The 18,513-nt window shown below is 38.1% G+C and overlaps 1 long non-coding RNA gene across 1 annotated transcript; it reads left to right on the top strand.

Moving 5' to 3' along the window:
- Positions 1-1,863: 1,863 nt before the first annotated feature.
- LOC129416476 (uncharacterized) lies at positions 1,864-14,591 on the top strand. The gene is made up of 7 exons (XR_012371959.1): positions 1,864-2,273; positions 3,523-3,876; positions 4,462-4,637; positions 6,774-6,932; positions 8,338-8,358; positions 8,526-8,588; positions 14,361-14,591. It is a non-coding gene; the product is annotated as an uncharacterized lncRNA (long non-coding RNA).
- Positions 14,592-18,513: the final 3,922 nt, after the last annotated feature.

Below are 18,513 nucleotides of genomic sequence, written 5' to 3'. Positions count from 1 at the left end.
CCCGTTGTCTAACTTACTAAATTTATTTTAGAGATGTCTTTGTTACAGACTACGTAAAGGGCCGGATCAAATTACCTTGGGGGCCGGGTTTGGCCCGCGGGCCGCCAATTGAATAGCCCTGCTGTAGGGGTTCTCAAAGTCCGGACTCCGGTCCGGATCCGGACCCGACGGGAACTTGATCCGGACCCGCGTCCACTTCATATTACAAGTGCATTCATTTATATGTGACTGATAAATGTGTGCATTTGCTACTTTAAAAATGCATATTAAACTTGTAAACAATTAGTTTGGTTTTTTTAGATTTAAGAGTATTCCTGGTCCGAAAATAAAACAAGTTATTTAAAAATTTCCTGTGTGACACTGTTGCCATCACACCCAGATATTATGCACAGCTACTTCATGTACTACGGCTTTTGATCAGTAAGTCCTCATCGATCTGAAATCACTGTTGGTTTGAGTAGTTTAAAACATGCATTTGAAACAGCAACACTCGTCAAACATAATCTTTATACATATTCTTTATCATCATGAAAATACCTGAAAAGGTTTGAAGAACAGCAATATAAATATATCCTTAATTTCCTGGAGCTGCGTGTGTCTGGTTCTTCGCATGTTAAGTTTCTGCCCGAGAGCGCCCCCTGGCTTTTGGATGTAGCGGTAATTCAGATTTGGACCTTTGAATGTAAACTTTGAGAACCCCTGTAAATGCAAAACCACACTGAATGGTATAAAATCAGACCGGATTTTATTAAAGATTCCTGATTTAAATGCACAATACAGAGAGAAGATATAAGATCGAGCCATTATAGTCATCACTGAACTGCAATGAATTATTTTTCAGAGATTAACTTTTTCTTGTATTCGCAAGATCCATTTTTTTTTAAAGTAAAATCAGCAACATTTATTATAGAGATAGAAAATGACGACTTGCGGTGGAGCAGGCCCCCCATTGGCTAAAATGATTTTTTATAAAATAAATAATATTCCAGATCAAATATACATATTTATTTTTATATTATACATTTTAAAACGTTTTTTTTTAAGATGCGTTGTAAAACAATTGTTATCCTAATCCTGCTAATAATGTGTATTTATCAAAAGTGGCGCGCTGTAAATCGCCTTTGTCCAATCACAATGTAGGAGAGGCGGGACAAACAGTACATCGACCAATCGGAACATCCTTCCTCTACTACTGAAAAAAACATAAAAGTTAATATATCTTGTCGATTACAACATATAACAGTCCGTGCTACCACAATATAATTACGCATTGATTAAACAAATTATCTGCAAAATCTGACACTTATAAAACAGTACTTCCGCGGAGGTTTGAATAATAGCAACCAACGCACATAAGCGCCTCCAAAGCGCCCTCACGCGGTCATTTTTAGAACTGGCGTCTGAAGCTTCGGTGGAGTTTATTTATCATCAAAAGATTATAGAAATTAATGGGCTAATGTTCTGTTCACTGTATATACATTTTCCGTTTTGTTTTTAATTGTATTTTAAATTAGGCATTGAATATATGTTTTAGAAGTGAAGAAAATGTCCTAAAATTAACTAACCCTGTGATTTTTTTTTGCAATGCATATTCGGGTAAGCTATCTTAACTTTAATATAATTGTTGTTAATAAACTGTAATTTATAATGATTTTGCTTCAATATTTCATCACCATTTTACAATAAAAACTGTTTCTAAATACAGTGTCATTTCACTGATTAGAGTATTCATATTATTAATAAAAACTTACAAATAATGTCATCATCATTCTTTACTTTTAACTTTTAATTTTTTATGATTTTCACAAAGTTAGTGTTTTATAAGTTGGGTAAGAGCGCCACTTAGTGGATGATAGTGGTAATATATATTGCTCTAAAAACTCGTTATTTGGCAGGGAAAGAGAAACCCATTATCATGTTTATATCTAACATTCAGGCTATATTATTTTAATGTAATCAATCAAAATGTTTCTAGTTTGTAGCACATGTTACTAGGATATGCATGTTCTCCCTGTGTCAGCGTAGGTTTACTCCCACAAGCCAAAAACATGCAAGTTACACCGCTACTAGCATACAACACAATGCACTTCTCTTCTTTCTGCCTCTCGGTTGCGCGCGCAACCAGTTAGTGACGTCGCCGTGCAACCAGTCTATAGGGCAAACCCCGCGAAACCTGACTGCGGTCATATATAAGCTGAGGTATGTCTGTGTCCTTCACGCTCACAACCGGCTTCCATTCTTGGTGGACGAACCGTACTCACAGGTTTCCTGAGGTAAAATTTTACTTAACCAGTCAATTAAGTCCTTTTCTTATAAACGGATTACAAATGTAAATGAAATACAAGCATTACGTTTTAGAAAGTAAATACAAAATAGTTATATTACTAAGTGACCAGGTGAGCCGTTTGTTACTTCCAGCTTCAAAGTAAAGTTACCTTCAAAGAATGCAGAATTATCATAATTTTAAACATTGTTAGCAAGTTTATGACACGGTGACACGATGTTATATAAACGCGAACAGATAAAAGCCTGTCACAAGAGTTAAATACTCGCGCTCCAAGCCTCCAACCCGCGAAACCTGAGGGCAGCCGGCTAATTCTCGGTGGCCAAACCCTACTGTATCGTTTCCTGAGGTAAAGTTTTCTTTTAACAGTCAACAACAGACACTTTCACAAATTAAATCGATTAGACCAATAGATAAATCATAAAATTAACTATTTTTCAGAAAACGTACACACACAAGGGCTTTTAGATTTTACTTTACCGTTAGCGCCGTTAGATAACGTTAACGGACGTTACGTCACCTGTCTTAATGGAAATAGAAATGGGCTCGGATTGCGAACGTCTGAGCCAAAGTTGTACTATTTGTATTTCACTCTTGTGTAATCAATGTATGCGAATAAACACAACTCCAGCATTACGTGCAGTGTGTGTCGACCATCAGCTCGACATCCATCTTTTTTTATTTTTACCTCACTTCCGGTTCCCCTAACATTTGGGTAATCCGGTTCAATATACAACAATAGTAACAAAACATTACATCTCCCTTTTTTTACACACAATTCAGCATGAAATAAAATATCATGTGATGTCACATAAACTTCAGTTGGTACATACTCATGCCTAAAGGAAATATTTACTCAATTTACATGAGATAACGGTATCAGGTGAACTTGCGAACTCTGGCTAAACATAAATATCATATAATGTTCTTCAAAACAGATACCAATAACAGAATGCTTGCAGAATAGATTTTTTTTAAATATAACATTTTAAATGAAACATTCATTTATCATTGCAAGTATGCACTTAAGTGTCATTAGCTGATACTTATAGGTCGAGTATTTGCCTCTTTTTAACCATGCGACCTGACCTGGTAATCACGCAATTATCAGTTGGTGTAGGTGTGATTGCACTTGAGCCCATAGTGAGGTTGCTTGCTGTATTATCCTGTGAACTTGAGTTATCATCAGAAACGGGTTGTGCTGAAACTGCAACACTTTGTCCCTTAACATCCATCAGGTGTTTGCGGTTACGGCGATATTCCTGACCGTCGGAGTTTCGGATGATGTACGAGCGTCCATCCTCCAATGCGCTCGCCACCACAGCAGGCTTCCACTGTCCGTTATTTTGCTGGGCATATATGTTGGCTCCGTGTTCAAGTGAGGTAAGCGATTTTGCGGATCTGTCGTAATATGACTTTTGCTTAATTTGACATTGTTCTCTTTTACGTTGCACTGCCGAAGGCTTACATGTTTTTGGTTGCAGAAGTTTGCCGGTGATTGGCAGGACTGAGCGAAGCCGTCTGCTCATGAGAAGCTGTGCTGGTGATTTAAAACCATCGACGGGTGCATTTCTATGCTCCAGTATGCTCAGGTACGGATCTTTTCCTTCTTCACGCGCTTTTGTGAGTATACGCTTTGCGGTTTGGACTGTTCTTTCTGCGAGGCCGTTGCTTTGGGCATAGTACGGGCTTGTTGTTGTGTGTACAAAGTCCCACTGTTTTGCAAAAGCGCTGAACTCCTGAGAACTGTATTACGGACCGTTATCTGACACGATCTTCTCAGGCACTCCATGGCGCGCAAACATTCCTTTGAGCTTTTGGATCACCGCAGCCGCGGAAGTTGAGTGTAGTTTTTCCAGCTCGAAAAAACGACTTTAGTAGTCGACGGCTATTATATAGTTCTCACTTTGCCACGTGAAAAGGTCAGTTGCGACCGCTTGCCATGGACGTTTGGGAATCGGGTGCGCGATCATTGGTTCTCGCTGATTCGAATTACGATGTGTTAGGCAAATAGAGCAATTTTGCACAGTTTCTTCTATTTGCTTACTCATGCACGGCCAGAACAGGACGTCTCTCGCTCGTTGTTTACTTTTTTCCACACCCATGTGCCCTGTGTGTATCTTTTGCAACATGTTATTTCTTAGGCTTTGCGGTACAATGATCTTTTCCCCTTTTAGGACAATGCCGTCGGCATAAGAGATCTCGTCTCTGTGGTTCCAAAATTCCAGCACCAGCGGTGGACAGCTCCTTCGCGTCTCCGGCCATCCTGTGTGAATTATGTGCTTTAGAGCTGTGAGCTGTGAGTCCTGCTTCGTCGCCTCACGGATCTCTGCGAGTTTTTCGTCTGACAAAGGTAAGTTGCTGATTACGGTGTGGACTTGTGCTTCCATACCCTCGTTTAATGACGTGTCATGGTAGGCCACAGATTTTCTGGATAATGTATCAGCAACGGGTATTTCTTTACCTGGCTTGTGGAGCAGCGTGAAGTTATATTTCTGCAGCTGTAGACACATGCGCTGTAGGCGTGGGGGAGCAGCAGAAAGCGGTTTCTTTAATATGGATTCTAATGGTTTGTGGTCCGATTCCACAATGAATGACCTCCCATATACATACTGGTGAAATCGCTTGCATCCAAACAGAACGGCATATAGTTCTTTTTCAATTTGTGCGTAATTCTGTTCCGTCTCTGTGAGTGATTTTGATGCGTATGCGATTGGTTTTTCTTGCTGGAAAAGTACCGCGCCCAAACCATTCTTAGAAGCATCGACCTGCAGCCGCAGCTCTTCGTTTGGGTTGTAGTATGCTAACACGGGTCCTGGCTCCCTCGTGATCAGGTCCTTGATTTGTTGGAAAGCAACGTTATGCGTCTCGTCCCATGTGAACTCGTTGCCCTGCTTCAGCATCTGTCGCAGCGGTGCGTTTATCTCTGCAAGTCTCGGGGCGAATCTGGACAGGTAATTTATCATACCCAGTATGGTTTCCAGTTCGGATTTGTTTTTTGGCGGTTCCATTTCCTTTATGGCCTTAATTTTCTCTTGGTCTGGTTTGATGCCGTCATGTGTGAGTCTGTGTCCAAAGTAACAGACCTCCGGCACGCAAATCGTGCTTTTCTCAGGATTCAAACGGACACCCTTCACATCTTGCGCCTGAGAGTCTGGAGATCACGTCGTCCAGGGTTGGCAATGGATAATGCGGTCTTTTTATCGCTTTGTTTAGGTCGCGCGGGTCAAGACATATGCGAAGCGCCCCAGTGCGTGGTTCCTCCTTCAGACGACTGCGTAGTGTGAATGGAATTTTTTCGTGGGGGATATACTACTGGAACTGCATTAGGGTCTATGTGTATTTTGCACTCGCCTGGGAATTCTCCGATTCCTTCGAAAACGTCAGCAAACTCACTCAGCAGATCGTCACTTTGCCTTGTATCGGTTTGTACAGAGAGGACCAGTTTTATTAGATCCATCTCCAGACATGCTCTGAGTCCTAGTATAGGCGGTGCTTGCGTGTCAACGACATAGAATTCTTGAATGGCTTGTGACCCTTTATGTTTGCATTGAAGTTTGCATGTTCCTCTCACGGATAACGGTTCTCCACCATATCCTGACAGTTTACGTGTTGCTGGGTGTATTTGACTGACACCGATAACATCTCTTATTTTGTTTTCTGGTATTATGTTTACTTGTGCCCCAGTGTCCAATTTAAATTTCACTTTCTGTAGCTCTGAACCTACTTCAATTTCGGCAAAAGCCTGTTCGTTTATCACGTTGCTGTGCTCTTTTGTTATCGTATCGATGAAGAATTCCTGGGGTGATTCGTAGGCTTGTTCGGTGTCGTTATTCACGGCGTGCACGTTTTTCTGTTTCCACATTTGTTGTGATTTGCAAGCCTTTGCGAAATGGTTTGGTTTTCCACATTTCTTGCACTGTCTGCCCATGGCTGGGCATTTTTCCTTGTCCCGGTGCGTCTGTGCGCATCGTCCGCATGTTCTAGATCTTATGCTGTCTCGTTCGGCTCTGATGGTAGTTTTTATATGTTTCTGTTTATTGTCTCGTTTGAACATGGCATGTGCGACCTGTTGCGTGTGAGTTGTGCAGTGCTGCCCGGCCATAGATATCAGCTGTCCCTGCGCTATTTCGTGAGATCGTGCAATGTCTATGGCTTTCTCAAGGGTTAAATCTGGTCCGTAGTTTAACAACTTCTCCTTCACTTTTGCGGAGTTTATGGCGAAGACTATTCTGTCTCTTACCATTTCGTCTGTATTGGCATATCCGCAGTCTTTAACTAGTAATTTTAGCTCTGCGACGAAATTGTCAAAGCCCTCACCTTCCGCTTGTACTTTCTCGTGGAATTTGTACCGTGCAAAGATGTGGTTCTTTTTCGGCATCACATATGCTTCAAATCTTTCGTAGTATGTGCCTAAAACTTTTGCGTTCTCGTTAGTCAGTGTCCAGGTGTTATAAACGTCTCTACCTTTTTCTCCTACCCATAACAGGAGATAGCTGCAATGTTCCTCCTCCAATTTTTCGTGGAGCGGGCCTTTGAACATCAGTTCCGCGTGTTGTCGGAATCTCCTCCATGAGTGAGGCAAGTCGAGGGAATCCCAGTCCATCCTGGGCATCGGAACACCAGCGGAGTCCATCTTCTCGTCTGTGTGAGTTCTTTATATTCTCTGACACCATGTACTATTTGTATTTCACTCTTGTGTAATCAATGTATGCGAATAAACACAACTCCAGCATAACGTGCAGTGCGTGTCGACCATCAGCTCGACATCCATCTTTTTTATTTTTACCTCACTTCCGGTTCCCCTAACATTTGGGTAATCCGGTTTAATATACAACAATAGTAACAAAACATTACAAAAGTCATGATTGTTATTTAAATATATAATGTTATTTAAATACAAAATTAGTATGAATAATCTAGTATGTAACGTTAAAGCCTTGTCTCATTGACTTCCGCGCGAGCTGCCCTGTCACACGTAACTGTGCATCTGGAAAGATTATTAACAGTTAGGTTACGCTGTTTGCTCACCAAGAAACAATGAATTCTACCACCAGTGAATTTGTATTCGTTTTAACGTAAGTAACGTTACTAATATAATCACTATGGTTACAGACATCCTGTGCGAATTCTACACGAGTTTGACTCGAGTTACTCGTTCAGGGTTTATATTCATACATAACGTTACTGTATTAGAGCTGTGACTGTAAGCTGTTGTGTGAACAGAACAGACCCTTGATTCTTTGTTTATGTGTACTGAATAATATGATATGAAAAAGTTGTATTTGTTCACATTAGGAAATGCATTATATAACATAAACAAACAATGAAAAATATAGAGTATAATCATTAATTAATTCTTGTTTATGTCATTACAGTAATTGACGGTGGTTCACGGTGTATTCACTAATGTTAACAGTTTCAACTTTGATTAAAAAATTATTAGTAAATGCTAAAATAAATACATTTACAATTAATAAATAATTAATAAAAGATTCATTAAAGGTGGTGATATTCATGTTTTCTTTTTATACAGTATGGTGAGTTATTTAGCTGTTTCGCCTTAATCTGAAATGCCCTGCAAACTACAGCTACCTATATGCCACATGAGACTTCAATATGGAATTTATGGCAAAAAAATCTCCCCTTAAAATGCTATTGGTCTCGCCTACATAAAGTGTTAGGTAAAGAAATATGACTTGGCCTGAAAAATATTTGTCAGAAGAATTTTTTTCACTTTAATTCTTTTTTGTATGTTATATATGTCAAAATCTGTGTAAATAATAGAAAGGTTGCTGATTAACACTTGCAATTCAGTGTCGTGATGGTTTTAAAAAATATTCTGAAGGTAGTAAAAAAGGTAGTAAAAAGTAGTAAATTTAACTTAAGGATTTCTGTATAAACCCTGATTTAATAGCTTTTTGATTGTTAGTGGGTTGTACAGTCTCATTATTATTCTCATCTTTTCGCATTTTTAGATCATATTGTACACACACAGTCCTAACTCAGAACATTTACATATAAACTGATGAATTAAATATTCTCTTTTTCAGTGTGAATTGGTGTCTAATTGTGTAAGTAATAAATATGGCTGTCATCCTGTATCCAATTATTTGACATGTTCATCATAACAGAGCTTATTCAATAATCAATGATAAAACAGAAAACACTGAAAATGAGTGAGATATGTCTGTTCAAATCTAGTCATGTTTGCTCTTTTTCTTCCTTTTTGTGTCAGCAGCAGCTACAAAAAGTCCAAAAAGCTCTTTGTAGAGCTATTCCCTGAGTGTGTGTCTTTGCCTTCGTAAGTATATGTTTTGACTGACTTGTCAAGATGCCTTCTCCGTTTTAATTGACCCAAACTCAAGTACAATGTCACAAAGCCAATTAGCAATCAATAGCATCTTAATAAACACAGATCCTTTAACCCTTAAGAGATCCTTAAAAAAACTTACGTATGTGTTCCTAAGGACAGAAAATGTCACCTTCCCAAAAACTGCTCTAAAATATCATACATCAATATTTTTTCCCACTTTAAACGATTCAGTCTTGTAAAACCACTTCTGCTTGAAACATACATATAAAATATTAATTAGATTTGTGAAAATTTTAACCCTTTATATGCCATTTTGTTTACATTAACCCCTGTTTTTTTAACAGGAAAAAACAAAAAAACGAAATATTTTCCAAAAAAAACTTTTGAACTACCATTTGATTATTTTAATTATTAGACCCTGGGATGGGTCAAAGATTGGTGGCAAAATTTATTTTGATGCATTGTTATTTTTTGAACAGGGTCAAATTTTGTAAAAAACTCACACTTGTGATCCTAAGGACAGAAAATGTCACCTTCCCAAAAACCTCTCTAAAATATCATACATCAATATTTTTTCCCACTTTAAACGATTCAGTCTTGTAAAACTACTTCTGCTTGAAACATACATATCAAATATTAATTAGATTTGTGAAACTTTTAACCCTTTATATGCCTGTTTGTTTACATTAGCCCATGTTTTTTTTTACAGAAAAAACAAAAAACTAAATATTTTCCAAAAAACACATTTGAACCACCATGTGATTATTATTATTATTATACCCTGAGATGGGTCAAAGATTGGTAGCAACATTAATTTTCATGCATTGTTATTTTTTGAACAAGGTCAGATTTGATAAACTTCCCTAAGTGTTACTAAGGCCACAAAATGACACCTTCCTAAAAATTGCTCTAAAAATATCATATGTCAACATTTTTTTACACTTTAAATGATTCAGTCTTTTAGAACTACTTCTGCCTGAAACATACATATGAAATATAAATTAAATTTGTGGAAATTTTAACCCTTTACATGCCAGTTTGTTTACATTAACCCATGTTTTTTTAACAGAAAAAAACTAAAATCTAAATATTTTCCCCCCAAAAAACATTTGAACTACCATTTGATTATAATTATTATTAGACCCTAGGATGGGTAAAAGATTGGTAGTAACATTGGTTTTGATGCATTGTTATTTTTTGAACAGGGTCAGATTTTATACAAAACTCACACTTCCTAAGGCCAAAATGATCCTAAGGCCAAAATGACACCTTCCGAAAAACTGCTCTAAAAATATCATACATCAATCATTTTTTCCACTTTAAACTATTAAATCTTTTAACACTACTTCTTCCTGAAACATACATGTCAAATATTAATTAAATTTGTGGAAATTTTAACCCTTTAAATTAGGGCTGGGTAAAAATATCGATTCATCAATGCATTGCAATTATTTGTTTCTCAATTCAATATCGATTCATCAAATCCTATGAATCGATTCAGCCCCCCCGGCAAGTGGCGCCGCTGTGGGCAACACTCTAGTGAGAGCGTTCAGCTTGTACTAGGGCTGTCGCGGTAACCGCATTACCGCATGACCGCGCTACTGACAAGCCCAACCGCATAGAAAAAAAGCAACCGCAACAACCGCGCCTTTCACGTTAAATTCATGAAACTATATGCCGCCTTGTTTTTCACGTCATACAGTACATGTATAATAAAGGCCAAATAGATTCTCAAGAGTTAAGAGAGTAGGCCAGTATTTTTCTTACATTTCAAAAAAAAATTTAATACTTCATATTTCGTTAAATCATACAGTGAATGTGTGAAAAAGTAAAACTGAGATGACAGAATAACTGTGGCGTCGTCTGCCTCTAGATGCAGTTTTAAAGATTAAAAGTACTTTAATATTACTGATCAACCCAAATAACGCCAAAATATAACTGGTTGTTTACCAGCATTAAAACGTCATAAAAAAGACCAGCTTATAGTTTTTTTCTTTGTGCATCTGCAGCGTCCGCTCCGTGGATGCAGCCAATATAACGCTGCGGTTGCTTTTGTGAATTGACTGCACACTTGACTTTCACCTAGACATTTAGATAAACAAGTTTTTCATCAACAGTATCTGCATGAAACATTTTGAACAATGATGATCATCTGCCGACTCGACTGTTTCATCACATCCTCTATACACGGAGAGTCTGCTTTATTAACGGCTTTTCCTTCGCTCCGCGTGAGCTAAACGTTTCCGCTTTTTATTTTTTTACGCGCATATATTTCTACTTTTTTTCGACAAAGGAAGACACAGGATATAATGTAAGTTATTATAGATAGCATTTAAGTTTGTTCTGAAATGATGACAAATCTGTGTGACTAAAAATTACCTCTCCAGCTTAATTTAGCCAAAATAATGATACATTCGTTTTCATACTTTATATATAAACGTTAATTTATCCACTAATATATTATTAAAATGCCCTAAATTATTATGCATTGCCTTTTGTATTGCATTCGTTTTGTACATTTACAGGTGCACAAATACTGGCTAATTTTAATTTCTTTAAGACACTGCTGTGTTCTGTTTTGACCGATGCTCTGTTAATTTGCGCTTAACAAGCCTAAATGATGTTCTTCAATTTTTTTTATTTTTATTAAAAATATATTTAGCTGTAGTATAGCTTGTGTTCATCTTTTTTTTCATAAGGGGAAATACATGTAGCCTACCCTTCTTCTACATTAGTTGACCTCATTGTTCTGGATTTAAAAAAAAAATATTTTAGTAAATGAAGGCGGTAAAACCGCATACCGCGCTGGTGAGCCACGCAAAATCACCGCAAGGGAAATTCCTTCCCCGCGACAGCCCTACGTTGTACAAGACGTGCTTTATCAAAACAGAAAGATCAAAGATGGCAAACAGCAGGACTTCTTTCAAGCCTTCACCATCAACGTGATCAAACATTAGTAATACTACACACATTATTTAAAAATATACTCGGGTACCTAATTGCTTGTGTATTTACTTATTATTGAATCGATATCGAAGCAAGTAAATCAATATTGAATTGAATCGAATCGAATTGAATCGAAGCCTCAAGAATCGAAATTGAATCGAATTGTGAAATTCCTAACAATACCCAGCCCTACTTTAAATGCCAATATGTTAACATTAATCGAACCACAGTGTTCGGCTGATGTCGTGAAAACTTTTGTGGGACATCGTAGCCCAGATAGTGACCTGTCCTGATTTCTCACTCCAGAGACTGAGGGCTGATTCATTTTTTATCTGTAAACACCGGTCAGAATGAGCAGCCCCACATAAGCCTGCACTTTCTCTGTCTCAAGATCTCTCAAGTCTGTGACTGTCTCCCATATAGGTTTGTCATGGCCCCAATATGCTGCAGGATTTCATGCATCAATGAAAAGCTTGAAGTCAGGGCACTGATTTCGGCAGTGGCATAGTGTGTGAGCCCTGGGATCAAATCTCTGGCTGCTGGGAAGTAGCGGAGTGTCTCCATGTTTGTGGGAGACCAGAAGATTTTTCAATTTTTGATGTCCATCCTGCCGCCACTTCATCAATCTCCTCTCCGCCTTCACCTTCTGACAAGTCTTCTGAAGATCTTTCTTATGAATTGTGACCTGATCCAGCAAAATGAGTCACAGTGACCCAAATTTCAAAATTGAGATTTTGGTATCAATGAAAAGAGGAGACCATAAGCTTTCAAATGATATCCCAGTCAAAGGCATACCTTGAATGGTTTTAAAGATATAGACATTTGAATTAAGGTTGTCTGTCCTCTTTTTCCAACTAAAAACCTGAGAAAAACGCCTTTAAAGTTTTTGCCCGTTTTTTGTAGATATCTTTCAAAATCCATTTCATTTTTAAAGGGATAAACTATTTATTTTACAGCTTAATTTGACCAAAGACATTAATATAAATGCCATTACAGTAAACCAAGAAACAAGCTTATAAATCAAACAGAATGATGTTTATTGAAAATGTGAAGTAACAGAAAGGTTTCTGTGATGGTTGGGGTTTGAGTTAGGGGAAGGGAATAGAACATTACGTCTATGGAATGTCCCCACAAAACATTGTGTGTGTGTGTGCGCACGCGCGTGCGCGCGCACATGCGTGTCCGCGCACGTGTGTGTGTGTTCGCGTGTGCGCGCGCGCGTTCGCGTGTGAGAGAAATTGAGAGGCAGAGAGACAAGCAAAAAGAAAACAATAATGCTTGCCTATGTAATCATATCTTTGTGTAGGTTAGTTGACAATAACACTGTAACCAATTCAAAAAGGAGTTAAATAGGAGAGGAGAGTGATGTGAGTATGACAGGAGGATGGCTGGACCAATCGCGTGCCCCGGGGTGTCCCATTGACAAATGATCAGCCTTTATGAAGATTTCTGATTGGCTCTAAAACAACGTGTAACACCATATTTGGAGAGAGAGTGACGTTTCAGGGCCAGGGGATCCCCCGAAACACTCGGAGGTGAGGAGAGGATTTGAGAGAAGCAATGTTCATTTCCAGCGAATTTAGTAAAACTGTTTCAACTTTAATAGTCATTTAAACACCTTTACTCAATTATTTGGACTACGAAACTTTGGGAGATTATTTTTTAATGTCTGTTCTTTGATATTAGCTAAAAATATTTTTTTTGATAATTTCATTGTTTTTCCACATTATCGGCTCATATCTTAAAACGGAACGATGCGACTTCCGACTCATTTCGCCAGAGCGGGTCACAATTAGACTCCAGCTGGTCTACTTCTACCTCTGAGGCCTCCGTGTCGACCTCAGAATCCTCGGAGGAAGATGAGGAGCCATCCTCGCTCTTGAAATGCATGATTATTTCAGGAGCCTTGTGTGTGCTGTAATGCCTTGCCATTTTTACTACTTCTGCTATACTGTTCATACTTATAGCAGTGTATTTGCATAAACAACATGAGCGAGAACCAAAATGAACATTGATTTTGTTTCGGTTCTGACCTCTCATCGTTTTTATTACTGAATTAGTTTATAATGCAGAATGTGCCCTTCAAAGAGAGAAGAATTTGGATATGTTGAATATGCCCCCCTGCCCCACTCAACACCGACCCCACCCCGACATCACCCCACCCCCTTACCAATCAGACACACTTTTTTTACACACACAACAATTTTCAACATTAAAGGTTTATCTTTTCAGCAGCTATGCGGTCCGCAGAAAACAGCAAAAATTGTGACATTTTGATGAATGCATGAAATGGTAAAAAGTAGCGCCACCTGGTGGACAAGTATAAAAATTGAAACTTCAAGGCCAGTAGTTCAAAATGATATATTGACATAAAGGTATGTATTAGTTTATGTTAAGATAAATAGGGGGTCAAAAATGGTAGTTATAATGGTTTTCAATGGGGCATTTTTTGTCCTTAGGAACACATTAGTCGGTTTTTGCGTAGCTTAGCCATTTTAAGCTAATTTAAAAAAATGTAACCAAAATTCTAAAATGTATCAAAAATGATTAACCTTTGGCAAGTTTGGGCTATATTCAATCATCACAGTCAAGATGGTTTAAAAATCAAAATCAAAATGGCACAAAATGTCCCTAGGAACTCTTAAGGGTTAATGTATAAAACATTCTAGCATCCTACATCTAATATTTGACATGTTCATCATAACAGAGTTTAGTCAATAAGGACTGATAAAACAGAAAACACTGAAAATGAGTGAGATATGTCTGTTTAAATTTAGTCATGTTTGCTCTTTTTCTTCCTTTGTGTGTCAGCAGCAGCTACAAAAAGTCCAAAAAGCTCTTTGTAGAGCTATTCCCTGAGTGTGTGTCTTTGCCTTCGTAAGTATATGATTTGACTGACTGTCAAGATACCTTTTCCGTTTTAATTGACTCAAACTCAAGTACAATGTCACAAAGCCAATTAGCAATCAATAGCATCTTAATAAACACAGATCCTTTAATGTATAAAACATTCTAGCATTCTACATCTAATATTTGACATGTTCATCATAACAGAGTTTAGTCAATAAGCTGATAAACGACGCGAACCAAGCTCAGTGTCACATTTATTCTTCCATGTTTCTGAACTTGAGGAGTGTTTTACCATTACAGGTCTTCACGGAGGACGCGGGACCTGTACGGCTCCGGGTTCATATTTTTTAAATGGTCAGTCGGGTCTGGGTCGGTCCTAAGTTTAATACTTCGGGTCCAAAGTCTGATAAATATTGTGTGTTAGGGGTGGGCAATAAACCGGTAGACATAATTAACCGGTGGCCGTTGCATAAAACTTTAAGACTAGCTTTAAAAGTTAGTCATGAATTTTTTTTTTCAAGACTGATCATAACTGTTTTAGGTATGTTACATAGAAAGGTAGATTGGTCTAATTTAAATCCAAATAATAAGACTGATTAGCCCTAACTAATTGCTAGTTAGTCAGAATCATACTTAAGACGCAGTCTTAACGTCACGGCTATGTTTATGCAACCGGCCACGGTAGAAATTTGTCAACCGGTAGAGATTTTGGACTATCGTTTCTATCGAGGTTACGTGCCCACGTCACGCTCTTGTGCACGTGGTCGCGAAAACGTAACATTTATACACGTATTTAAGCACTGCAGTTTTAAAACAAGTCATTTTAAGCCATTGAAACACAGACAAAAGATCTGTATGCGTGCGTTCTTTCTGTGTGTCAGGAGCGTGAGGATCCTCATTAAGCTCGTGAGCATTTTTCCCGCTTTATTGTCCTTAAATACACATATGCGTCAAAATTCCCATCTTAGCAAGCATCCTCATAAACACGACCAGTTAGGTCTTAAGAGAAAGTACACAGCTAAAAGAGAAAGCGCATGTGTAACAGTGTATTGGGTCCGGACTTTGCTCTTAAAGGGGAAGTTACCTAATTTTGCTCCTGTCTGTCACTCGTGTTAATCAAACAGCATTGAGAGAAAATCTCTCACTACTCCTGATTAAATCACTTTTCTACCTTAAATAAAAATATATATAGGCCTATACATACACGCATAATTATTTATTATCATTCTTATATCATTGACTGTTTATCTTCAGAGAGCTTGAGTTTTGTTTGTTTTTATCTTCTTTCTATGCTTGTATATGTTTTTTTTTTTTGGTGAGAATTATGAAAATTTCTATGGTATTAAAGATTTAAACCTTATTAAAACATTAAAAAAACCTCTACTGTGATACATATCGTTATCATGATATAAAATTAATGCTATCGTGATAGAAGATTTTGGTCATATCGCCCACCCCTATTGTGTGTAAAATCTGAGTCGATCGGAGAACGGCCGTGAGCGCTACCGCGATAAAGCTCGTGTGCAGTTTCAGCGTGTCTCCGGTTTCTTTGGCGATAAGAACTGGCTCGTTACGATCACGCGCTGCATTTTCTTTATCCCATTTTTTAATAATCTTACTATTAATAGACCATATCTTTTCTAAAATCTAAAAAGTTTACACAGAGATTGTAGCAAAAAACAGTGCTAATGTCAAGCCCATTGCAGTGAACGAGCAAAGCTCAAGCTGACTCAGGATTTTAAAAACGCAAAGCTGTAATGTAAAGCCTGTCATTGGGACAAAGAAGACTTTTAAATCTGAAATAATGAGTGGATTAAGCTTTTTTAATCGGTAAGAGAGAAATAGAGAGATAGAGCAGACGCAGTAAAAGTGCCCATCTAATAGAAATTATTACCATTATAACATCAGTCACATTTATAATCTATAGACCTGCACTGTCCAATATACTATACATAGTATTGTATTATATTGAGTTTGATAAGGGGTCATCAAATTGCTTCATATATCAGTGCAAGTGTTTTCGTGGTGCTTTGACAAACAGTGTCAGCTTTGTTTATGGCAAAGAAAGCTTGGGGTGGTTAGATTAATTAACTATAATGTGAAAGTAATATTAATGTTTAATTAATCAAAGTATTGTGTCACACATTATTACTTCTTTATTGCACGGCTCTCTGGAATGCTTGATTCTGATTGGTCAGTTGAGACATGTGCAGGTTCGTTCTTTTCAAATAATAACTGCTCCAAAGTAATAACGCATAGCCGGTACTACTTGTATGTTTTAAATCCCTCCGTGCCAACAAAGATTACTGTTTGTTTGTTACACTGGCGCCATCTTGTGACAAACACTGGACAACCACAATTAAGAATGGAAAAAGTTTGACATTCATTTTAACATGTACGGAAAAAACAAAACATTTAAACAGTGGATAGAAGAACGAACAACGACAAGACACAGAGAGCTTACTGAGACTGAACTTGACAAAATAGAGCATGACAGCTACGAAGCCAACACACAAAAAAATACAGAATGGGCATTAAAACTTCTCAAAGACTGGCTAAAAGAGAAAAAAAATGGAGACAGACAAGTATGAAGCAGAGGATCTTAATAAGGTATTATGATAATTTTATGCATCTGTGCAAAGTTTCGCGGAAGGATACAAATGTTTATTTAAAACAAATATGCCAATAAAATGTTTCAAATTCATGTCCAGTTTTTTTCTTATGTGGCAAGTAGCCGTGTAATAAGCGGGATAATGTAGAGGCAGCTGGTAGTTATCGGGTAAATAATCCCCTTCAGTGTGATACAAGACCCTACGCTTCGTAGACCATTTTTTGTCGGTGGCCCTCCAGGGCCGAAGTTGCCCATTTCTGACCTAAAAGGTCAATGTTCCATCAGTAGTTCAATAATAATATTATAAAGCAACGAGAACACTTTGGCACGGAAAGACAAAACAAATTATTTTATTCAACAATTTGTTCTTGGGTTTGGTTGTTTAGTGTGTGTTCACCAGCAGACTACAGTGCATATAATTCTGACCATGACTATAACTACCTAAACCAGCCCAATCCTAAATTGTCATCTCACAATGATTAATCTAAGATTTGTTTAAAATTGTTTAAAATTGCACCGGTCCAGCGGAACACATTAAAAATTAGGGTCGCAACGGCAGTTCAAAAGGTCGCATATGCGACCATTTTGGTCGCAGTGTAGCTCCCTGCACCATGACATCGACAAATGGCGCAGTTTGCCTTGTTTTCATTTCCAGTCACTGACTTAAACCACCACCGCAGTGGTGGATTTAGGCATGGCATGGGTAACATTGGCAGCCGCGGGGAGCAGCACCGGCGGTTTGTACTATAAAATGAAATGCGCGACCCTGTTTTTACCGTGAATACGAGCATATACCCTGAAGCCCACACTCCACAGTTTTTGTGTTTGACCTTATGCCACGCTGCAAAGACCTATGAGCATATTACATCAAGTACATCAAGAACATTGCTCCTCTCCTTATACGCATTGACAGTGTATGGCATAAACTGAAAGAGCATAAAGTTGCTCTGTCTTTAACTGTAATAAGACTGAGCAGGTGCATTCATCTTTTCAGTGTTGTCCTCATCTACATATCTTAAAGTGTGCATTCACAGTTTAGCATTTTTTTCGTCTTCAAACCTTCTGCACCTGCTGACCATGGCAGTCCCCTCAAAAGTGTTAATCCGTTCACACAGGCAAAAAAAAAGTAAAAATGATTACCATGTCTATATCTATAGCTCTCTCTATATCTACAGCTCTCTCTATATCAGGGTTGTGCCGATAGATGATAGTATCGTGTATCGACGATCTTCAGACATATCGCCAATGGCAGGCTTTCATGGCGATAGTCATGACGATAGTTGGCGAATGGTTATTATTATCATCACAGTTTTACATTAACATCCACATTGCATGCTTTTCCTCGGATGAGGGTTTGTGGGCTTCACTTTACATGGAGAGCTTGTAAAGAATTCCTTCTTGCACGTACCTGCACTTAATGCACGCGTCTTGGACTCCTCCTAGCACTAAATCCAGCGTGCCGCGTCATGAGCAGCTGCGCTTCTCTCTGTTTCACGTGCATGCGCT

Source organism: Misgurnus anguillicaudatus, chromosome 11, assembly GCF_027580225.2.
Source record: "Misgurnus anguillicaudatus chromosome 11, ASM2758022v2, whole genome shotgun sequence".
NCBI classification, from domain to species: Eukaryota; Metazoa; Chordata; class Actinopteri; order Cypriniformes; family Cobitidae; genus Misgurnus; species Misgurnus anguillicaudatus.
The sequence above is the reverse complement of the archived record's forward strand: the minus strand, read 5'-3'. Positions and strand labels throughout refer to the sequence as shown.